Source organism: Phaethon aethereus (genome assembly GCF_964289735.1).
Source record: "Phaethon aethereus genome assembly, chromosome: 3".
NCBI classification, from domain to species: Eukaryota; Metazoa; Chordata; class Aves; order Phaethontiformes; family Phaethontidae; genus Phaethon; species Phaethon aethereus.
The window spans coordinates 78490207-78515296 of NC_138576.1; the positions used below are offsets into that span (position 1 = coordinate 78490207).

The window sequence follows — 25090 nt, forward strand, 5'->3', positions numbered from 1 at the left end:
CAAACTAGATATATCGTTAAATGTAATTTAATGAAAAGCATCTGTGATTTAAGGCATGGCTTTTCTTACTAGATTCAGTAAACTCTTTCTGATGGAGGTAGCTCTAGTAACTCATGGCAGGGGCAGGAAGGAAAACACTTCTTTTAGCATTCTGATATCACTTTTGTTTTTTATAAGCTTTGCTTTTTACTTCTAAAATCTCTTTCACAGAAGTGTCAAAGTAGAATCCTGTTTAAAACAGTTTATTAGCAGGAAGCTTTCACTGGCATAAAAAGAGTAAATACTGCTCCTTTGTGACTTCTCTAAACAGCTTGTATTTCAAGGGGAGCTTATGTAAAAAGTAAAAAAATAAGCTTTGTCTTTAAAGGTCTTCAGAACATCAGCCTGTTACTTAGGATTAAAAAAAAAATTCACAAAAAAGTCTTAGTTTGAGAGTTGTAATTATAGAAATTAAACAGTAAACATGTCTGTATTCCTCTATGGCCTTAATATTATTAGCATGTATTACCAATCCAAACAAGTTAAATTAATACACTTAAAAGCACAGAAATAACGGTTTACTGTGGATCTTGGGGGAGGAGAATCTCTTTTTAAAATTATGCTTTCAGTGCTCCTCTGTACATAGCTTCACACTTCACTATCAGTGCATCCTTTAGATGTCTGACTAATTAGACCAGTTCTTTTTCTGGCTGCAACCTCAGGCATATGGCTACACTGCTGTAACTTTGTCAGGAGAATTTTTGTGGTTTGGTGGTAAAAGTTTCTTTTCTTCAAAGGACCATGAATATGTTGCATTTCTGGCAGAGAACAACATCTGTCCTGTGTGGCACATAATCCAGAGTTAAGAAGGACTAATAATGGCACCATCTAGAAAGCATGGTTGAACTTAAAGGATTTTCCCATTGAGTTTCTTGGAAAAGAGAGATTGATACAGGTGACTATTCCTACACTTGTACCAGTGTTTCTTGATCCAGAAGAATACAAAGATCTGATCATGATTTAAGTCTCAGTTCCTTTTCTTACTAGAGTATTTGCTGTTATAGTGTAGGGCCCTCCTCTTCTCTTGATACCCGAAGTGTGGCATCTTAGGGATGCTAACCAGTGTATGGCTTTCCTCTCTTTTGTTGTAGATGTTAGTTCTGCACAGTTGCATAAGGGAGGAGAAGAATGTCTTAAAACTAGAGTATCATCCTGCTTGGAGAGCGTTCATAATCCTGAAGGATCTGATGCAAGTGAAATTGCCTCTCATATCAGTAATAAGCACCTTCCTCAATAGAATCTTTGCTATACATTGTGTTCTGCTGCTTCGTTTCAAACATGTTGCTTTTGGAAAACCATGGCAACTGGTGTTTCTGAATCCTTGCTGAGTCCTGCAGCCTCCTCCAAAAAATGTTCACAGAATCATTACGGTTGGAAAAGACTTTTAAGATCATCAAGTCCAACCATCAACCCAACACCACCATGCCCACTAAACCATGTCTATGTGTTTTTTGAACACTTCCAGTGGTGGTAACTCCACTTCCCTGGGCAGCCTGTTCCAATGTTTGACAACTCTCTCCATAAAGAAATTTTTCCTAATACCTAATTTAAACCTCCCCTGGTGCAACTTGAGGCCATTTCCTCCCATTCTATCACTAGTTACTTGGGAGAAGAGACTAACACCCACCTCAGCACAGCCCCCTTTCAGGTAGTGACAGAGAGCAGTAAGGTCTCCCCTCAGCCTCCTCTTCTCCAGACTAAACAACCCCAGTTCCCTCAGCCGCTCCTCATAAGACTTGTGCTCCAGACCCCTCACCAGCTTCGTTGCCCTTCTCTGGACGCTCTACAGCAACTCAATGTCCTTCTTGTAGTAAGGGGCCCAAAACTGAACACAGGATTCAAGGTGCGGCCTCACCAGTGCCGAGTACAGGGACACAATCACTTCCCTACTCCTGCTGGCCACACTATTTCTGATACAGGCCAGGACACTGTTGGCCATCTTGGCCACGTGGGCACACTGCTGGCTCATGTTCAGCCGGCTGTCAACCAGCACCCCCAGGTCCCTTTCCGCTGGGCAGCTCTCCAGCCACTCCTCCCCAAGCCTGTAGCGTTGCATGGGGTTGTTGTGACTGGGGTGCAGGACTTTTGTCTGTCCATACGTCTGAAGATCCTCAGAGAAGCACTGTCTCCAAACAAAAATAAAGCACCTCATTTTTTTCTTATCTGCATGATAAGCTTGTAGAAGATGACTCTTTGCTTTTTGCAAAGGATGTGGTTGATCCTACTTAAAACACTGTATCTCCACTGAAGTTCAGAGTGAAATTTACAAAAGTACTATCAATTTTCTAATTATCATGTAGAATTCAGAGTGATGTTGGACTTCTCAGAGGTTATGCCACATCTTTATCAGAGCACATTTCATCCGTTGAACATAAATGGAATCTTCTAGTAATATCAGCAGCTGTTTTGACTCTGAGACCCTGGTCTCTTGGCACCCGTGTGCTTAGATGACCTCAGATGCCATATTTTGAGTGATTTATGAAAGAAGTCAACTTTCCAAGTTTTCACATCTGTTGCAAATCCTGGGCAGCGTTTGTAAAGGGATGCTATTTTGCCTTTCCTCTTTGTGCAAAGGATAATTATTGCCTCTGATAGCTGAACCTCACTCAAGATCAAATGATACAGGTCTGTAGACTGTAAATCGGTACAAATTTGCATCTGCATCCTGGATCTGGGGGTGTCGTGGGTGTCTTTCAGCTGCTTTCACCTGGCAATATATGCTGGCAGTAATGGAAAGTGCAGGAACGATGGTTTCATGTCAGGAGTAATTGGATAGTGGAAGATCCTTCAAAATATGCAAATGATCAGTCAGCACCGATTGTCCTCACTATGCTGTTAATTTCTCAACAGTCCTTTCATAGCTACAAAGAAAAGCTACTCGATGGCCACTCACACTCTTCATTGCCAGTCAGGTTCATGTCTGACTCAGGTTTTTTTAGTACTAAATCTCTTGCTCCCAAGAGTGACTTGGGCACTTAAGATAAAGATGGCATTTCCTGCCAAAGTGTAGCTCAACTGATTTTGGTTTCAGAAACGTCATACTAGCCACAGAAAGGAGGTGAACTTTTTCACAGAAGGAGAAATTTACCATAATCGAAATATGTTATTAATTTGATTTACTGTTTTGACTTTTCAATCCTAAAATAATTATTATGTCATTGTAAGACCTGTGATGATTTTCTTGGCTGTTTTAAAAAATAGAGATGGCTCTAAATGTGTTCTGGAGTTTGTAATTCCCAAGCCTATATGTCCATATAAGTCTTAGACTATTGAAATAAGAGCTTCCAGAAGGATTAAAACTGGAGGCACAGATGATAATAAAGGTGACTTCAATCTGTTTGGATAATCTACTTTCATCACTGAAACTAAACCAAAACCAGGGTTTTTTTTGCTGTTGTGTGGTGGCTCATGGGGTAACCAAATTAAAAAGAACAAACTTACTGCAATACAAAATATGAAGCTATGTAGTATTTTCAGACACTGTCCAGGTGGACTGATTGTCATTTTAAAGTATTTATGAACAGTTAAAGTAACTTGAGGAAGTGTGGGTGGTAATCTGTGTTTTAACGTCACAATAAGGCAAACGGAGCTTTCTGTTCATAAGCTGCCAAACATAAGTGTATAGTATAGTCTTCAACCTACAAAATAATCAGAAACCCCAAAATGAAGGTGAAATTGTGTCCTTATTAAAATATTAAGTAATAACACCAGGCACTAATTCTTACTTGGTTTAAATGAAGACAAATGGTATTTTTATAGTTGAAGTGTGACATCAAGCTTTTCTTAGGGAGGGTGGAAGTGGCAGTCATTCATCTGTAGAAGAATTTGTATGCAGTACTTGGGAACATACTATATTTAATATGCATAGTTGATGTCTCACATGTAATATGCTTGTAAACTTCAATATCTAATGTGCTGAAGAGAAATTCCATATAAAATACATAACAGAGCTGCTTTCTTGTATGGGCTGCTGCACTATTGCTCCTGTTTAGAGGAGCTGATATTCTGTTCTGGTTGTAGTATTTACACTTTATCTAGGGGAATACGTGCAGTGTTTGATGCTACAGTATAGGTATGCATTGCATATTTTACAGGCATATGAAGATGTGTAAGAGACTTCTGGAACACCAACAGGCACTTAAGAAAGATAAATATAATTTGAGCAAGCATAATTAATATGTCAGTATGGTTTTATCTCAAATGCTCCATACATCTCAGATTAAAGTACGTTACTGTAGATTGTTTGTACCTATTCTTTGGTACTAGTCCTGACTTCACTAGCATCCTTATAAAGCACTGAATGAATTGCATGTAGAGGTCAGATGGAGCAATATATCAGAGTTACTTCTTTTTTTTTTTTCCTGTTGATAGAAGTTGCAGACTGCTTCACTAATTGGGCCAGATGGGTCTGACTGCTTTCTTAGATGAGTCAGCCTACACTTAAAAGATGTTTTTAACAATAGGCTGTATTTCCTTAGAAATGTTTAATGATAAAATTGTCGTCTTGTTTCTTGTTTGCCATTGCATATAGGATTTTAGAACTATATTTGTTCTTAAAACAAAAATGCAGTGTTTGGAATATCTCAGTAATTTTTTAAATGAAAGTTTAACTTTCTCAAATGTTACGAATGAAGCTAATATGGAATTCAAAATCACACTTTGAGAATATGAGATGGAAGCTATTATGACATCTTAGATGAAAAGGGAAAGCAGACAATATGTTTTGAAATTAAATGCATCGCTTGATGCCTAACATTTTAAAAGTTGGCTTTGCTTCCATTTTGTGTAACTTCCTAAGACTGTGTCTTATTTTTGCACATGTAGTTATTGACTAGCCCTGATAAGTTTTCATCTGGAGAAAGGAAGAAAAGTTGTTGTGATGTTTACTATAGGTGTTCTTCCTCTAAAAGAAATGGTGATACGACCAAAACAAGCAGTTTGTAGAAAAGGTCAAAAGATCATCCTTGTACTTTAGTTTTATGAGTAAAAGGATAGTTGTTCTTAGTTCTGTATTTTACATAAAAGGTCTGTCTTTTTCCAGCTACATTTCAGATTTTTCCCTTTCAAAACACTGTCTTCACCAATGATCACAACTTTTCCTACAACAGCTTATTATGTGAGTGTAGCTCTGTCACACTCACACCTGTTGTTTCCTTCCTTGCTGTCATCTTCTCCTGGGCATGTATCTGAAACAGCTTTTAGATTTATGTTCTGTGTTCCCTGAAATTACTCAGAAGGCATCGAGTCTAATTGATTTAATCTCATCAGTGAAATATTTAGTGACGCTACACCATTCTTTTCACATAGCTTTGATTTGATACTGCTACATTTTATTAAGCTTTTCAGAGACATTCCTGTTGTTTGTCTTGATTGCCATACAGCCTTAGATATGCTGGGCATGCTACAGTTATCTTTCTTGTGATTAATACTTACTGAACTTACCCATTTAGAGCTAAATGGAATATTTCTTCTATGACATCTCAGCTCATTGTTCCAAAATTGCAATGCTTTTGTTTAAACAAAGACAATAAATGTATACATGCATCCTGAGGATTTAAAAGCTAATACAGTAGTTGTAGTATGAAAATATTTCATTTCACTGCAACAATGTTTTCTGATGTGAAAATGTCAAAACACTTTGAATTGTAAAAGTATGTTCTTTGCTTATGGCAGTAAACGGAGGCCTCTGAGTGGAAGCTGACAGCACATTTTTTTTCACCTGAAATGTCTGAATTAAATGTAATAATAAATACAAGAATAGCCATCGCTGTGTAAACAAAGCTTAACTAGGTGTTTTCCTGTATATTTTATAAGTCTGAAACCCTGTTTCTAATGAAGAGTGTTGCAAGAGACTGTCAAACTTTGGAGCAAATGCTGATAGCTTGTGTGACAGATTGGCTACCTCAATGAGAAGCCAGTGGTAGCCATATGAAGTTAAAATAGTATTTTAATTATGGTCATTATTTTTTTAAGTGCATTAACTATGACTAGAAACAACAACTAGTCAGGTCAGGGTCAGCTGTGGAAGACAAACTGGCCAAAGGTGGTATTCAACAATTTGATCTTTCTCCTCACTGACTGACTTGCATTTTAGAAATGTCAGTTAAATACTTAACTTAATAAACATGTAAGTGAAGCAAATGAGAAAGTCAAGAGCAAATGGGGGAAAAATGGCAAGAATACAGCATTGAAATGAATTACTTGAATCTAGTGGATCTTTAGCATTCAGGGATAAAGGGATAAAAAACTCCAACTGAGAGGTCACCTAACTGTGCACCAGTTCAGTTTCTGAATGGACCGACCAATGTAATACCCTGATAACAGATTATGCTGGATATGCTGTATTGTATGACAGGCACAGCAGTATGCCTCCTTATGAATGTTTTTAATGCATTTTAGATAAAGCGATGGGGTGATTTATAAGCATCCTTGATATCTCTGGCATCCTTGTTTTGCTTCTCTAAGCTGATAATGAGATGGAGTTTAAAACAAAAATAATTAAAAAGACTTAAGCTGTAGACATGAGTATTTTTGGATAAAGTGAGGGGAGCATTGGTATTCATGTATCTCTGAACCTTGTAGAAAAGTTTTAGCAATACATTATGACAGTAGCCTCAACTTTCTTTTTGTGAAAGTGAAGAAGTCCATTTCATGTGTGGGTTTACAATGGTTTAACTAAGACATATCAATAAATGGGTTTCTTCTGTGGGTTATAAATAAGAGAGGAAGTAGAATATTTTATAAACTTTTAGAAATAGTAGAATTTATCTAATCTTAAGGTTATACAGGTGAAAAGAAGTGAAGAAAAGTCATTAAAGGTAGGTCAGTAAATCTGGTATTGAGAAAGAGGGAGATCAGGTTTGTATCTAAAGCATTCATTAATACAGTCTATCAGTTTTTAACTAGGATGGAGTGTTAAAACAGGTTTTCAAGAGGTAATCCCATAACACTGAGGAGTTGCAGGTTATTTGTAAAGGAACTATGGAAGATTTAAAAAGAAATAAAAAAATACAAACCTATTTTCATGTGTCCAGAACTCTTGGTAAAGAGGTCATTGCCTCCACTGGAAGAAATACTTAAGGGTTTTAAGTTGGTAATCACTATGATCTGGTGCATTTGCTCTCCTCTAGCTTTCTTTTGGGTAACTCCTGCTTTTGGTGTCCATGCTAAACCATTGGGGTGGGGTAGTTCTGCCATGTTAAGGAGGGAAGAAGGTAGTACATATAGGAAAGCATATACAAATTTTATCTGAAGATTTAGTGCTTGTCTACTAGTCTAGGGAGGATGTTGGTTTTGTTTAATTCATTTCAGGGAGGATGTTCTCTTGTCTGATTTTTCCAGCTGCTGTACATGTTTTTAATACCCATGCTTTTCCCACTGCTTCAAAAACAAAAGTTACCTTCCACTTCTTCAGAGTCCTAAGAAAATAAATTTCATGGGAGGACAGTGAGACTGCAGTCCTCATTCTTTCTAGAAGACAAAATTAAGACAGGGTTTAGGCTTTTCCAATACAATAAATGTTGGTCCAGAGACAGCAAATGTTTATTCTGTTCAACATTGGGCTGCTGTTTACATTTCAGTGGAAGAGGGAACAGCTGGAGCAGAAGAGCAAGGGAGCAGTCATTAGTTTCCTTCACATGTTCTTGATTAAAAATGACAGAGGAAAAAAGCATTGTCACAAAACCTCCACACATCCTTCTCAAAATAAGTAACGCAGTAGAAGGACCTGGGTGGCTTTTTAAAAATTGAGACGTTCTGATGACAGTGAGACAGTGGGCGTTTACACATTCAGTATAATGCCACACCACCACACACTATTCAGTAGCATTTTATGTAGTTCTTTGATCTGTGGTTTAGACTGTTACATGCAGTATATAATAGCAATAACAGAAGATTAATTAATTTCATTGAGGAAGTGACTCAATATCTTCAGTAGTCAGAATGCTTAAGTTGGTGGTTCAGTCGTCTGCTTTTCTGTCATGCTCCTTGGTTTCTTTCCTTCCTTAACGTTTCTTCTGCACAGCTTAGCTGATAGAAGATTCTTTGTCTTTGCAGTCATGGAGCCTCTCTTGTAAAAAGCCGAAATGGAGAGACATCCCTTCCTGTACACAAAGGTGTTGCTACTGTTCTCTGCCGTGCACAGCCATTTTAATCTGAATGGGAAATCTGTCTAGGGACCCGAGTACAGTAATTAGCAGTCTCTTCAGAGTGTCAGAGCAGAATTACCATTGTAATGGTTTAGCTGGAGGATAAAAGGATTGAATTTGGGTCTGCCTTCCTGCCAAACTAAATGAGTTGCCATGGGAATTTTCAAATATAAGAGGCGTTTACTTAAAGCAATTTGGCGGGTTTGAATAAACTCATAAATTACGGGTTTTAGAGGAGAGATCCCTGCTTTCTCTGGCATAGGCTGAGCAGCAAAGGAGGCTGTTAGAAAGCTGCTTACATTCTTAATGAGAATAAGTTGATCCATGCTCCCGTGCAGACTATCAGCTTATTAAGGCTAAACTGTTTCTGCTAAATACAGTACAGTAAGCACATTTTGAGAGACAGAGTTTGCAACAAATCCCTGGAGTAAAAAACAAAATCTCATTGCTCTAAACATAAATTGAATTTCCTTTGCTAGATTAGATCTATTTTCAAGTAATGCTATTAAAAATGGTTCTCTGTATTGTTTCAATAAACATTAACCTGCTATTGATTTCAGCTTTCCTCTGTGCATGTAATATTTATTACAACACTTGTCAAATCTGTTTCTGAAAGGGGAGGAGGGCATTGAAGGTTTCTTTTGAAAACAAGTGAGGTGCTATGGCCCTTCGAACTGTTTTTTTTTTCAGGTCACACGTAAATGTTTTCCCAGCTCAGGCCTGCCTTCTCTCTGAAGGGAGTTGGGCTTTGACCTGCTGACTTCTTTGTCAGCACCAATGCTATTGAAATGTGAGAAGATGGACTTGGTGCTTTCACAAATGCCTCAAGTGATGAACATCACTTATGCTTGTTTAACCTTCAGTTGTGCTCTAGAAGTCAGCTGTAGTAGTAAGAACTGATGACCAGTGTTTTGCACTGCTTGTTTGGCAGCATGTATTGATGTTCTTGTAGCCACTTAGATTTGATAACTTACAGAAAGAAATAGGGAAGCTTATACGTGCTGGAATACTTTGATACTAGATTTAAAAATACATATTCAAGGACATGTCATACTTGGAGTGGTATGCAATATTTTTTCTCCAAATAATTTATATTGAATATATAGCTTAAAGCTTAAATGTTTCCTTGTGATCCTATTTAGTATGTATCTCAAATCTTTACTTATAACTACTAAGATATGGTGGAGGGACTAATTAAAAACAGAGCAGTACTGCTGTAATGGCAGTAATTTAGACTTTTGTTTAAAGCAGTAAAAATATGCTTAAACTCTTTGATATAATCTTACATCACTAGCAGGAATCCTGTAAATTAGCTAAGGAAAATAGTAAATTTGTGCTGATGATTCAGTAGTTGAACAGCTGCTAAGTTCTAACAAATTCCTGAACTGTTACTAATGATGCAGCTGAAACTCTGTTTGGTAGCCTCAGGGTACTGTCTCTGTGAAACTTTAGAACGGTCTCCAAAGAAATTAGACGAAGACAAGAGCAGCATCTACTATTACTAATACTCAGAATTTTAGCTGTTCATTTAAAATTACTTTGAGAAACACTGGTTCCCCATATTAATTATTTGTACTTCGGAGTATGCATGTTTAAAATTGCCAAGGAATTAATTTCATCAGACTTGACCCTACTCACCCATCCCATACTTTCGTAGATGAGTCAGTAGAAGGTGACAGCAAAATTTAAAGGTAATATTTAAGTGTTTGTGAAGTGGCTTGTGAAACTGAAACTATGAATACTTCTGCACTCTGTCTTATGAGAGAGATGCTAAATGATTAGAGGACGTGATAACAGCATTTGTTAAAAAATGTCTAGAAAAGGCAGTGCTACAGAGAACTGTTTGGGATACTGGATTGAAATGACTGCATCACTTAGATGCATAGTACCAATAGCTTACAGCAGCTCTGCACATCAATGCTATTTACAGAAACCAGGCAGTGTAAAAAAAAAAAAAAAAAGGGGCTTATTGGTATTACATTTTTCAAATTTCATACTCTGGGACTTTTTCTGCATTTCAGAGTTTTGGTTCCATAGGTTAGGGGGCTTGATTGGGACCTGTCTTAGTTCAAGTTTTGTGCCCTCTTCTGCTCTTCCCCTCTGCTTGACTTGCATGGCTGAGGTACAAATAAGTGACCATGGGAGCACAGGAGCAGCTTAAACTGTTTTTTTTTCTGCCAGGTTGGATGTTGGGATAGGGATATTTGATAATTATTGATAACTGAATCTGGGCTACATTATGATCTTAGTTTTGCAATACCTGGGTGGAAAGTGGCCAGGGGGAAGTGGAATTGCTACCTAATATTTTACATAATTATTTTATTAAGGGTTTTCCTAACCTGAAAATTATTGATCAGTCACATCAGAAACATCCTTCTGCAGAGTGAATGAAGACCTGTACCAGACAGGTTACCTGATGAAAGATGGGTATTTTGTTGGAAGGATATTCTGTCTTTTACCTCATGAGCAGTGCAGAGAGAAACCTTATGGTTTTATCATCTGAAAGTATGACATATTAAAAAAACCTGGACAGGAGTCAAGTTATCTGTTGTGTTGTCTTAGGTGAAACTTAGTTGGACCTCCTGAGATCTGAATCTGATTCCAACTACATTATGTTTTAATGAGATGTGATGGGCCTGTTTAACTGTTAGAAGCAAAAGTCCCGTTTCTTCTGTACTGCTCAATGCAACTGGAGACTTCATCTATTTATTTTGTGGGTGGATATGATAAAATAGTACTTGTTGGGCCTTTTCATGAGTGATTTTATTTGCTAAACGGTAGAAAAGTAACCCACAAAATTTTCTGGTGATTTTTGAGAGGTAAATCCCCTTGCTGAATGTCTCATAAGCACCAGAGCACACCGAGGATTGTCAAGGGCATGGACACAGAAAAGGTAGGAGTAGTGGGGAAGAAGTGGGAAGCTATGCAAAGTACTTGTTCTCTGTGTTTGATTTGTTATATTTCTAGGGTTCTTGGCTCCTGCTGGTCCAGGAATCCAGAGAATCAAAGAAATGTGCATTCTGCTAGACCAGTAGGGGTAGCAGCTGTTGCTTCTCAAGTCACTCCCCCTTTTCTGATAAATTCTCTGAAAGTATTTTTATCCATTCTCCATTTAATTTTGCTTCTACTGGGGCATTGTTACATTGGCCTCTGATCTTCAGATTCCAATGGTTTGTCTCTTTCTGCAATTCTTCTCACTCAGTCACTAACTTGTAAGCTTTTGGGAGTAAAAGCTGTGCATGCATATTGCTGGTATCTGAACTGATGAGAATAGCGTTTATATACTGTTAGGCTAAAATTCACATTGTGCGCAGAGGCATGAAAATAAAATGCATCATCCTAAGTCATACAGTTCCTGGCTGAAGAAAATGAGCAGTTGTCACTTTAGGGTTGTTCTATAGAAGAACATACATAATAAAACAAAGGAAAAATATTAATAGGGAAATTGATTTTTGTAAGGTTCTCACACTATCAAATCATGCATTATTTTCAGTTTGTTGACATGGAGCTTTTGTAAGTATGGGATATACTATCTAACTGATATGGATTTAAAGTTGGTGGTCTCAGGTGCAAAAATTACCAGTTTAAGATGATGATGTTTTAGAAGAGGTGTAAAATTGTGTTTTTTCGGTGGTTTTAGAACATTGAGTGCAAAAACCAAAGAATCTCAAAGGTCTCTGCAAACATGAATGCATATAGGTATTTATAGTAGTAGGTAAATGCTTGAGATTGTATATTGAGAAAGTATACTCCATGTAGTTTAAGCTAGCCAGTAGAGGAGCATGATTAGTACAGTTGGTCAAGGAAGCCATAATGATATTCCTCCACTGAAGGTCAGTATCAAGAGAGAAGAAAAACGGAAAGGGGAATGATTGTAATTAAAGAGAAATGGGCAGAGACTGAGTGAAAATTAAAAAAAATTAAGAGAAAGAGGAATAAGACAAATGAAATTAAATATTTTAATATAAAAACAGATCAGTTGGTTGCTGGGTGGTAATTCCAGTTAGAAAAGAAAAGTCTGTGTTTCTAGTTTGGAAGCTAGACTGCTGGACTTCAGAATTAGCAAGATTAAGACTCTTAATTCGACATGTAGCTGAGCCAATTGACAGCCTTGCACATGGAGGTCTCGGCTCCCCTCAACCTATTCTCTTTTATGCTGGCACACACTTCAGCCTGCAGTGAGCTCTTTCAGTTTTGTAATCTGGCAGAAAACTATTTAGATTTAAAAAAAAAAAAAAAAAAGTCTTGCCAGATTAGCAGGTTGACGTGGCTCAGTGATGGATACAGCAGAGCAACAGTGAGGAGAGAGTAGGATTGTGACCACCATCAGTTAAATTGGCTTAAAGTACCACAGGAGTGCCAGCTGAGAGGCTTTTTACATCTTCAAAAATAATTTTTTACTCCTTTGACGGCAGTGTAAAAACCTTAGCCTAATCAGCCAGAACTAATTTGTAGCCTGGGAAAAAGTGTTAAGATAGCATTTTAATTTCTTGCATTCTAGCATTGACTGTTGTATTTTCTAGGTAAACTTGTCTGAACACGTCTCCTCTGAAATTATTCTCCGTAAATTTTTCATCTGATTGATTCCCATTCCATTCTCTGTTTTTTAGGGTCTCCACTTTCTGAACTCAATCATGTGCAGATACACAGCAGCTTTTTTTACGCATTCCGGAAACAAAATACCATTCATTTTTCCATCTATTTGAATCACTTCAGAATTGCCCTAGCTTTTCAGGCCTTTTGGACCTTTAGTGTCTAATTTCCCTTGACTTAAGGAAAAGGACTTCATTTGTATCTTCCCATTGATGATGAGTAAATTAATATTCTTAAGTTATTCTCAGATAGTGTGCAAAAACTTGCATTCCTTTTTAGGTTTGCTTCCTAATTTTTCAGCTGCACCTTGTGACTGAAAGCTTTGATTGTACTTTTTCTGAGTTTTTTAGGGTTTTGTTTTGGATGTTTTTATTATTTCTGTGTATAATATTTACACACATTAAAGGAGATTTTAAATGCAAAATACTGTGTATACGTATATAATCCATAAAGTTAGAGAATATGTGAATTTAGGTATTATTTTTAAATATTCATGAGATTCCAGAGTTCAGTAGTTTAAGAAGGAGTAAGGTGATTTATCCTGTTGTAGAAAACGTATTTTAAGCTGCTTTGGCTTATGGGTGTACACCTTGTCTACTGGTATATTATAAATTTGCAGTCTCTGAAAGAGTTTAATTGTACTTATTTCAAATATGTAATTTGAGTTGGTTTCTCCTAATAATTGGATTAGAACAACAAGTGTTTAGAGAACCAGATCGAACAATATTTAAACAGATTTATACAGAAAGATGTTAAAAACAGTTGAGTATGAAATCTAGAAATGGGAAGGTGGTAGAGTTTTACTTGTGTAACAAGGACTGAAGGATCATTCTGAAAACAGGTGGAAGTTGCATATTGGTATGCAGTTGGCAGTACAATACGGAGTGAGAGCGGTAGTGAATGTGTGGGAAGTAAGTTACCACTTGAACCATTTGGTGTTACTAGGGTGGATTTCTGTTTTTAATATTAGAATTGCATGTTCTCCGCAAAGTTGATACAATATGCGTCTGGTATTTAAGGTCAGTTGGAAGGCTGCAAGGGTGATCCTAACCTAGAAATATTGTAGGATTATCCTATCAAGACAGTTTCCTGAGCATGACATGACAGGATTGATCCATCATGGCTCAGTGACTGCGGTTTGTTTCAGCCACGGTTCAGGTACTCAGCTGCTTAGAAAATGAAAAAGGAAAACCATTAAATGAAGTTTTGGTGTAATATCAGATGCAGGGTCTGTAGCAAGCTGTTCAGATACAACGCTACAAATACGCAAAGGTCAGCAACAAATAGAAGCACAGAAGTCGTGGTTATTTCTGTCCCAGTATATCCTTTAATGTGCAGTGAAATTTGATCAAATTTTTACTATGAGTCCTGCTAAATGGTTACTTGTGTAGTGTCTGTGTTTCTGCTGAAGAAGCAGATTTTTAAATTAGTGTGTAGAGCAGCAGGGAAGGATGGTGAAATTAATTATTTAAGATAGGCCTGATACATACTTCTCTCATTCTAGGACAGAAACTTAGACTTAAAGAACTTAATTGTTTTATCATGTAAGTTCATTTAATTATTACATAGAAAACAAATGCTAATTAGTCAATTCTGGTAATGTAGCATTTTAGGAAATAAGAGGTGAAAAAATTCCGGTTAACAATTTCTTTGGGGACTTCCCAGTAGGTTAAACAGTCCTTTGTTTTGGTGAATCTCTCACTGATTCTCATATACCTCATGATCCCAGTCCCTGCTGGATAGAAGACTACATCGTGTTTGTTATACGACAGTCTTTTTTTCTGTATGTGAACTGTCCCTACCTATAATTGCTTGTGGGAGATACAGTTCTGCAACATGGCCCACATACAAAAATGGTAGATTCTATTATTTATGCAAGGCATCTGAATAGTCTAGGGTGGGGAAAAGAAAATGTAAAATGTGTAGGCTTTGCCCCAGACTCCAGAAAATGCCTTTTATATTGAAATGGTTGTTTTGTAGTGGTGTTTGTTGTTGGTTTTTTTTATTAAAACAGTTTTAGGAAGGCTTCTCTAACTATGCTATAAATATAAATTACTGAGATAAGTATTTCTTGTGCAAATTGGTAAATAGTGGAAAGGTATTTTTGTTGCAATTGAGTAACCTTTTTTTCCAGAATGTAAGGGTATTTATTTTAAGCGCTAGAAATACTTTCAAAACTAAATGATTGTTAGTGTTAATGTCTTCTGATTGTAGTATTAAGGATTTATAGTCTGCCCTTAAAACATGCAGAAGAATAAAATTTCATATACAAAGTTGAACATCATAAGAAACTTCTTTAGTGTTACTACATTATGAAAAATAGGTGGTACTAATTTGTCAAAAGCTGTGTGTTAAATATTGACCTTTAAGTATGTGATAAATTCCCAAAGCCAAAGAGGTGAATATCTTGAAACAAGAAGCTGGTTTAATTTTCTTTAACACAACCAATGTGTCTTGCTCCAGCTTGAAGTTCCAATTTTTTTCCCTGAGAACTATAATGGCTAATTATAATAAGACTTGAGTATGTTTGAATTAATCTGGATGATTACCCTGGAAAAATATGTGACTGCATTAAAAAAAAAAAAAAGTCAAATTATCAGTTCTGCTATTCTGGAGTAGTTACAAGAAACTGAAGTATGTTGCGTTATAACTAAAGTTGCTAAGACTAAAGGAATTGATTACAAAATTAAAATCTGTTGCATCTGTATTTTTCTGTAGTAGTTATAAATGTCAGAAGTCTTTTGGCTAAATGTGTGAGACTTTGCCTTATAAGGCTTTTAAAATTATTTTTAATGCTAAATTTATGTTAAGTAGGAATAAAATAATGATACAAACTGATAGAAGACATTTTCATGCCTGTCACATGGCAAGAGCCAAGGGAAGTGTGAATAAGTGTTCAGGGCTAGCTGGAGTCCAAGCCGCCTTTTGTCCATTTATCACCAAGCGGGTGCTTCAGTAGCTGATGCTCTTACCTGAGAGACAACTCGTGCTACGCACATATGGCTGCTGCTTGGCAGCACACGCTCCGAACAGCAGCCTTCAACAGCGAGAACCGCTCGCCTTTCGTTCTGCGGGCAGGAAGGGTTACTTGCCCGCGAGACGGCCACAAGTTAGAGCTCCCTTTGTGCATACGGGCGGGTGGTTAGTTGGCCAGGTGGGCCTGGCGGTGCAGCTCCCTGGGGAAGGGGTGCTCCTCAAAGGCCCCTTGTGCCAGCCTCCCCCAGGCAGCGCTGAGTTCTTGCTCCTGTCTCTGCAAAATAAGCATTGGCTGGCCTCTAGAAGCTGAAAAGAAAGCTCAATAAATAGCAAAGAAAGCCTTCTCCCTAGCAACGTGCTGCCTTGAGCAGCTTGAGCCTTCAAACGGAAGGTCATATGATTGACATATTTGTCCCCTAAAGAGAGCGCACACAATTTGTTTTTTCACTTCTCTGTATTTTTAAGCTGTGTGAAAGCGGGTTTTAGCCAGCCGTACAAGAGAGGAGACTAGCCAGCTGGAATACTACCACCCCCTCTTTCTGGACTTCATCAGCTCTGAATGTTCAACAAGAACAGGAGAGGCATCTGTGTGGTGTTTATGGAAGAGTTAACTTTGATTTTTAAACAGTAACATTTATATCAGAGTACTGGTAAAATGCACATAAGACATATATGTGATACTATATTCAACAGAGCTATGGGCTGCTTGTATACTTGTAAGCAGCTGGAAGTAATTGCGAACTTTCAGTACTCATTCACGTTTTTAGCAGCTGTTGAGAATTACTGAAAGCATATACTGACTGCATATGTCCTTTTAAACTTTCAAGGTTGTGTTTCCTCAGTTGGATGAGAAGTTTAAAACTTAGGTCAGCTGAATTCTTGGGCATCTTACATTAAAAAAATATTATTTCTTTAGATGGTAGCTCTATACAGAGTTCTAAATTAAACAGGCATTAGGTGACTCCACCTTGGGGCTTGGGGGTGTAGAAAAAAGACAATGTCAACAAAACTGTGCTGTTGCACTTTTTGTTATATTGAAAATAAAACAATTCATGCAAATTCTTTACAAAAGGGAATACAGGTGAAATGCAGAAACAATTCTTTTAATCCCATTGAGCTGGCATGATTCTTGTTGAAAAATGTGACTGCAGCAGTAAGTGTGACAGTCTTAAGAAGCTATTGGAAGACCATTGCTCCCTGAATATTAACATTTTATAATTGAATAGGTCTACACATTAATGTTTTTACTCTGTATTGTAATACATGAGTTTATTTTAATTAATCAGTATTACCTTTCCAAGACATCTCAAGCTGAAGATAAAAATGTCTTTAAAGTTACTACTGCAGCTTGAATTCCCATGTGGTAGTCTGCAGCCCTGAGTCCTGTGTTTAAATGAAACATGTAAGAGGAGATACACCTGAAAGATGGGTACTAATTCACAATGGTCTTTTTACTCCTTGTCACCAGCATTTAGTTGTCTTTTGTTGCTCTGAAGAGAGAGACATGACATGTTCTTTCTAGGTTACTAAATTTTATATGAAATGTCATTTTTCTTACTTTTTTTAATTCCTGGATGCGAAAATATTAGAAATATAATGGACATGTTTTCCATATGAAAACATGGGGTCATATTTCAGTACCATTTTGAGAACGAAAGACTTTGTCTATGTATTAAAACATTAGCATAGCTGGAAACAAAACTAGCTGGCACTGGAGTCTCCAGACTTTGCAAAAAAAATACTACGTTCCCCCATAATTTGACAGCTATTCGTTTGTCAGAGGAAACTTTTCCAAATACTTTTGAAAGTAAAATAAATCACTATTTTAAGACCAGCCATATTTCTTAGAGCCTTGTATGCCACCAACAATACTGTGGCATTGAATAGGTGGCAGCAAGTGCTTAGATTTAAAGGATTATGTTTCAAGATACCATTTAAGGTTTTTTTTAATCTGCATGTTGTTATACATGAGAAATAGGAGGAAAGCACTGGAGATTTAAGAGGATGAGAGGTTTGAGTCAATCACTTGAGCTTCAACTTAGTAATGCAAATCTGGCTGTAAGTGACCTTATTGATGTTTGCTCAAAGTAGCTTCCTCTTGGTACAAATGACTGAGCTTTGTTGTAGCTATTGTACAGGTAATGTGCTGTCCCTTTAGAGATTGCCTTGGTATCCCTGATGCAACCTCTGGACTTTCCTGGTAGTATCTCATTCAATGCGCTTATGGTTTAGCTCCTTCTTTCAGAATTAAAGAAGCTATTGATAGCTATTTCATTTGAATCTTAATACAAATGTCAGCAAATGTCTATGCTAACAAATAAATCTTAATGTATTTCAGTATAATTTTGTCTTTTTGAAAACATTTCAGAAGGTACTGTATAAATGATTTTTTCTTCTATGATTTTGGGGGGTTCTGTGTATATACATGTCATGAAAGATGCATTCCTGTTCTGGAGCTCTATAAATTGCTGAAGCTATTCTGTATGGTGTATAGAGATTCTTGTCACCAATTTTTTTAACACCATTAAAAGGTTGAGGTGCAAGGGAAAGAGAAATGATAATTTAGGGGGGAAAAAAAAGCTAAACAAAAAGCAAATTCTGGAATTAAGTATTGCTGACTCTCTTGTATAACTGACTCAAGGGACCTTATTTCCTTGAAAGCCCCAAACCCCGTGATTTAAATACAAGCCCATTGCATCTGTCCTAAAGAAAGGTTAGGACAATACCTATATTAATAGCTAGTACCCAGAGGGTGTATGATGAAGCAAACCCATAATTTCCTCTGGTGCCATATTTCAGTCTGGCTTACAGAATGTACTTCATGCTGATTTTCCATACCTTATCTGTATTTTCTTCTTGCAGAAATGGAAAGTGGGGGAGGGAGGGCATAAGGACTCTCGAAAATATTACTGGTAAGCCAAGTATCATGATTAAACAGGGATACGTCAGATAAGGTGATGGGAAGTGTAAAAAGATACGCTGCCTTTTCCCCCTAGTGTATCTTTAACATTATGACCAATGAATTTGTCAAGTGAAACAGCACACTCTTCTTTTGCATATCATTTGAACTGAGAGCTTGCTGTGAAGAAGATAAGCAGACTGCATTGCCCAGAAGAAATAATGATGCTAATTTATTTTTGCCTGTCCTCATAGACATAGCAGTGTGCGTCAGTGGTGAGAAGGAAATAGAGAAATAACTGAGCTATAGCTTGCCACCTATTCAATGCCACAGTATTGTTGATGGCATACAGGGCTCTCAGAAATATGGCTGGTCTTAAAGTAGTGATTTTTTTTTTACTTTGTCTCAAAAGCATTTGGAAAAGTTTCCTCTGATATAAGAATAGCTGCCAATTATGCCAGAAAAGGCCTTTTTGGCAAATTCTTCACATCATGAACAAAGCTATGTTGTAGGCTTTCTGCTCCATCACCGTCAGAAGTATGGAGAATTCATTGAGAATGTCTAAGTTACATAAGTTTACCAACGACTTCTATCAATATTTACATTCTGGCATGGGAAACTTGGAAGTCTTTGTCAAATTTTTTGAGGGGAAGGAATGACAAGATGTTTTTCCTTAACACTGAGTAACAGAGTAGTTTACCAGAAGTAAAAGCCTTTAGAAAAGTGAAATCTGATGTCTTGCAGTAGGGAATTGATTAATAGTTTAGGTACTTACTTTCAGGTTCTTTTACAAAGCTCTTTTATTTGTGTTTTACATCTGGTTACCTGTCATCTTGCCTAGGATTTCATTGCCATAGATACTTCAGTCTTTTAACAAATTAGATATTAAAAAAAAGACCTTCCAGAAATAGAATAGATTTTAGGCGTGTATACACTTAGCTTCAAGGATTCCAATGTGGTTTAGCCTATGATCTTTTATAATATATTTTACAATATATTGATGTCTGAGGTCTGTTTTTTGTTTTAATACATGTATGTCGAGGAATTTGTAGTATATTGTTTGTGAGGTTTTTTTTGTTTATAAATTGTGAATGGAAGGGTTTTGTCCCAGTGGAGACATTCACGTGTAAAGGCTGTTTGATTGGCGCATGGTATGTTAGGAATACTTACTGATCTACAAGTGAATTACAGTGGAACATTTTTCTTTGTCAGGGAGATAAAAGCATTCCAGAGCCCAGAGAGTCCAGCGAGTGTCAGAGCACTAGCCTCCAAGCCGCAGCTGTGCGGCTGTACAGCAGCTGGGGACTGTAGGAAGGCAGGGTGACAGACCCCTGGGGGGCAGCAGCACCTCCTGGGTAAGAAGGATAAGATCGGTAACAGTAAAATATTTCAGTGGTGCTATTGTGTTTTTCCAAAATTCGTATTAAATAAATAAATTAGAGATGGCTTATACTATCCAGATGTGCAGGTTAAAGATTAATGAAAGTCTTTGGATTTAATGTGTGTATTTCCAGAGATACAGTGGTAGAAGAGTTATGTTTATCACATGTGGCAATTGTAAATGACTTTTCTATTTGAGGAAGGGTTTGAAGTATCTTTTCTGTTCATCAGCATAGTGTGCTTCCATAACTGCCGAATTTTCTGCCCTTCTGTTTGGAGAGTGTGTAAATTATTTAATGCCTTACCTGTGTACTTAAGAATATAATGTGTTGTTGGCAGAACTCTCTACCTGAAGTAAATGTGGAGAAAAGCATATGGTCTTGGACAAAATGTGGTAGCTGGAAGATGTCTCTCTGAGTGGTAGGAAAGATGCCAAGCTGCTCTTGAATATTGCTGTTTAACCAAGGCTGGTGTGAGGCAGGCAGGAAGGTAGTATGCGGGAGAATTTGCTGAGGTGCTTGGAAGGTAGGTGCTGCTCTTTGGTGCTCTTGAGTGGCTGGGGCTGCCTGGTCATTCTTTCCATGAGCCTGGTGGGACAGGCTTGCTGCAGTTGGCTGGGGAAGATGAAGACTAATTTTTGGCCTCTGTATTCACAGATGCATCATTTTGCTTCATTATCATTTCCTCTTCCCACTTCACTCCTCTGATCCTGAAAGGATAGCTCTGAAACAGCTGATAATGGACTGCTCCCTTAACCAAAGCCAGACTTGTCTGCATTTGGTGTAAGATAAAATTGTCTGCAGCCTTTCCTAGGGTTGGGCTCAGTTCAGTTCAGGAGAATCCATCTGAAGTGCAGGGATGCGTGACAGGATTGCTAAAATGTCATCCAAAATGCATGACTTCTGGAAGCTAGACTGTCAATGCAAATCACTAACATCACCTAAATAAGCATATCTATGTTGTTATGAATGTAGGGAAAAAGTATATTTGTTACATTTTCCAAAGTAGTTAATTTAAAAGGAAAATGAGCATTATGTGGGGAAAGCGTATGTGTTTGTATAGAAATGCTGAAAGCCTTCTCTGCCAGCATTGGTAATAATGAGACGCAGAGTACATTCTGAGACTTAGCTGGGTAAGACTGCGAGGCTCAAGGAGCTCTGTCAGCATAGGGTATCCCTGCTATCATATGAGCGAGTGGATTGTTTGGCTTGTGAATTAATTCAGCTTCAGTCACCTTCCATGTGGATCAGTTTGGGTCCAGCACCAGTATGGCAGGGCAGTGTGGGCACTGACTGGCTCCATGGGATGCTAGCTCACGGATCTCTGCTCTGTAGTAAACATTGCTACTTGATCCTTCTTTTCTTTCAAGATAGTATTTTTCTTTGCCTTCTCTACTGTAATTTATTACAGGCTTCTCAGTTGACCGTACACAGAATCTAATGGTCTGTCTGTCACCTCTGAAGACTGTTGACACCTTCTGAAGTCTTTCATTGACATAGCACAGTGAATGCACTTCCATTTGGAGTGTGTATGCCTGTCTTCCATCTTGATACTATCTAGTGTGTATATGTTTTGTGTATAAATAAGAAGTTAAACTGTATGATACTCTAAAGGATACACTGTATGCGTATGAGAATGGGGCATGTAAGTGCTGACTAATAATTTCAGAAGCATTAGTTAAACAAAAGAATTCTCTGAGGACCTTGGGGTATCTGAGGTTGAAGTATAGCTTGGACATCGGTAATGAAAAGAATTGATTAAAAAATTAAAAGGAAATTAAGTGCTTTATCTGAGCTTGTTTCATGTCACAAAATAGGGAGCTCTTACTAATAGCAGTTTATTACATAACTGTGCTCCTTGGGTTTTTCTGAAACAGACAGTATTTCCCAATGTAGGAGACAGAATTGTGGTTTTAAGTGGGCATCGGTATGGTCTGTGCTGTCTATTTCATTTGAAATTGTTTTATCTTGGGAAGTGTTTTCCCAGAGTCTTCATGTAGGTGGCACTTGTAGTTGTTACTGGCACTTTTGAACCTTGTGACCATTAATCCTAATCTGATAAAGGTTAGAAAACAGGTTACTTTACATGATAGTGGTTACTGGCATTTGGTCTCCTTCAGGCTTTCTATTGCTAGCCCACATAGAGTTGAGAGCTGCTGTGAGGAGTACTGGCCATGTGTTCACAAAACGGTAATCTCCGTTGTCTGTGCGCAGTTGGCTTTGTTAGGCTTTACTGCTTGCATCTCTTCAGTATTTGTATTCAGTAAGCAGTTACAAGCGCTTACATTTAAAGAGTTATTTTTCAAGATACCATTTAAGTTTTTAATCTGCATGTTATATTGTACATGAGAAATAGGAGAAAAGCAATGGAGATTTAAGAGGATGAGAGATTTGAGTCAATCACTTCAGCTTCAATTTAGTAATGCAAATCTGGCTGTAAGTGACCTTATTGATGTTTGCTCAAAGTAGCTTCCTCTTGGTACAAATGACTGAGCTTTGTTGTAGCTGTTGTACAGGTAATGTGCTGTCCCTTTAGAGATTGCCTTGGTATCCCTGATGCAACCTCTCCTTGCTTTAACAGCAAGTGCCTGCAGAAATGCCTGGAGCTAGGATAGATTGCATCGGTGTGCCTCGTTTGATCATCTGTCAGCACCGAAGAGAGAGGGTAGGGCAGGCAGAAACATGCGCCCATTGCTCCATCCCAGCTCTTGGAAATCTGAGGGTTTGGCTATTGGTGAATGATGTTCAAGCGGAGAGCTTGATACCAGGGAATGAAGGACGTGACAGCATATCTGAAAGCGTCCTGACCACTTCTGTAACTTACACCTTGAGGAGAGGTGGCAAGTGACTTGCAAGTTTAGGGTGTGAGGGGGTAGCAGGATTTTGAGCAGCACTGGTAGGTAGGGTGGTGCACACAGTGCTAAGCACCCATGTCTTGAGGAGATAGTATTGTGTAATAAACAGTGCCATCTTCTGGGAGGAGTCGGAATGATGCCCTTGTGGTCAGCATTAAAGATGTTTTTAATGTGTTATTTTGGGGGTATTCTTTGGTTGGTTGGCTGGGTTGGGTTTTTTTCTCTCTATCTAGTAAATGCTTTGAAAAACAAAATACCAGAAGTTGAAAGCAGTGTTAATGTGTAGTAATACAAGTCCGTGAATTGTCATTGATACCATCTTTAAGGAAAAGTTTTAAACTGTGTTTTGGAGTCTGTTTAAAAGCACAAAAGTTGATCAGCTGCTGAACAGTAGTCCAGAGAAGCAAATCTCAAAAATAAAATTTAAGGACTTGGTCTGCTTTGTATGCTGAAGTCCATTATTATTTTGTAAACATACTTTGTAAAACCTAGATAATTGCAACACATTTCCTCATAGGAAGCATAGTGGCCTATAGGAAAACGTTGAAGATCCAAAGTAAGAATGCTTACTTTGTCTTTTATTGCTTTTTTAGTTGTTATAACTCCTTCTTTTGGGGATGTCAGAAGGGAAAAAATGTTTTCTGTCTTAAAATTATTATCCTATAAATAGTTACATTCGGGAAATGTTCCCAGTGGTACAAAATCTGGGATTAGAGTTACTAAAATTATCCTAGCAAGCGGAATGTAAGATTCAGCATTTACTGAGACTCATTAATGGTGTCAGATCAATCACCTGAACTCTTATTTGGAGGAAGTGAGCAATTTTAGTAACATTAATGGAACTATATGGGAACTGCAGCTGACGTTGTGAGGAGGTTTTTTTTGTTACACATTTTCAATTAAATAAATAACTTAATAAAGGAATCCAAGCAAAAAGCCAATAACAAAGTATAACTGGGGATGGGGGGGCAGAAAATCAAGGTGTTAAATATCTTTATTGCTAAAGGAAATTAGCTAAGGTATACCCAGAATGAAAAGAATGTGAGCTCTGGATAGGCAGATAGTTTTGGAATTGTTTTTGTTGCATCATCATTGTCTAGGTAATTTACCAGCAAAGATGCAATGGAATAACAGTTTCTACAAAATAAACATTTCTTTTGCATGTAAATTGTAAGTCTATTCTGAGTATGTTGTATTAAGCATTCTGTAATCAGTACATTTTGTATTCCAGAGTGCCTCATTTTAATGACTATGGAGTCTGAGGTTTCTGGATAGTACAATACTTAACTGTACAATTAATTGGTAGTTAAAATGGTAATTGAATGAGTATTTACTTTTTCAATATTAGTGTTGGCTTGGTCTGTCACACAGTATTTAATATATAAAGAAAATGTCTAACTTTCAGTATATTCTGAATGTTTAACAACATTATAAATTGTTACTGTGTGTAATCTTTTAGTCCTCAGTATTACAGTTAGGACTTTAATTTCTGACATTTGAAAGTATTTTAGTGTCGACTCATTGTACCATGTTGATTTTAAGTTGTTGATAAAAATCAGATGTTTAAGTTTTCATTGCAAGGGGATGATGGTCCTTGAGCATACCTCATACTAAGTACTATATTTGCTTAGATAAGATTTTAAAACTTTTTTTGTCTTTTAATTTAGTGAAATACTTCTCCATAGTTTGGGAGTAAAGTATGTATAACAACATTTTGCTGCAAACTAGCTTGAAAAAATACTTCCCTATACATTTGGAACACTGCGTGTAGATAATCTTATTAACTAGTTTGAGACGATGTTTCACCAGTGCAGTGCTGTAATGGACACAAAGTTATTTAATAGAATTTTTTTAGTTATTGGTGGTGATTACTCTTCTTTGTGGCTTTTAATTCTGGGGTTTTTTTTAATCAGTCATGCTCTTGGAAGTCCTAGTTCAAACCATCTGTAAGAGTTGCAGTTTAAAACAAGTGGACACTTCTGTCTGAAATCAGACTTCAAGATTTTCAGAGGGAATGGCACACTATGTTATTATTCAGGTTCCCATTAATTTGTAAAATGCTGTTCCAAATATCTGGAAAACAGTGTGTGCATAGACAAGAGAAGTGAAAATATAAGAAATCCTGTTTAGCAAAGGAAGATTGCAATGCAGATGACTGGAACTGTCCTCTTCTCTATCTGACTGAGAATTTCAGCAGTGACG

General features: G+C 37.4%; 1 protein-coding gene across 1 annotated transcript in view; it reads left to right on the forward strand.

Annotated features, from left to right (window-relative positions):
- QKI (QKI, KH domain containing RNA binding) overlaps positions 1–25090 on the forward strand; it is a gene marked incomplete at both ends in the record, with an annotated part of 154399 nt that overhangs the window by 123566 nt on the left and 5743 nt on the right. The window lies entirely within an intron of this gene.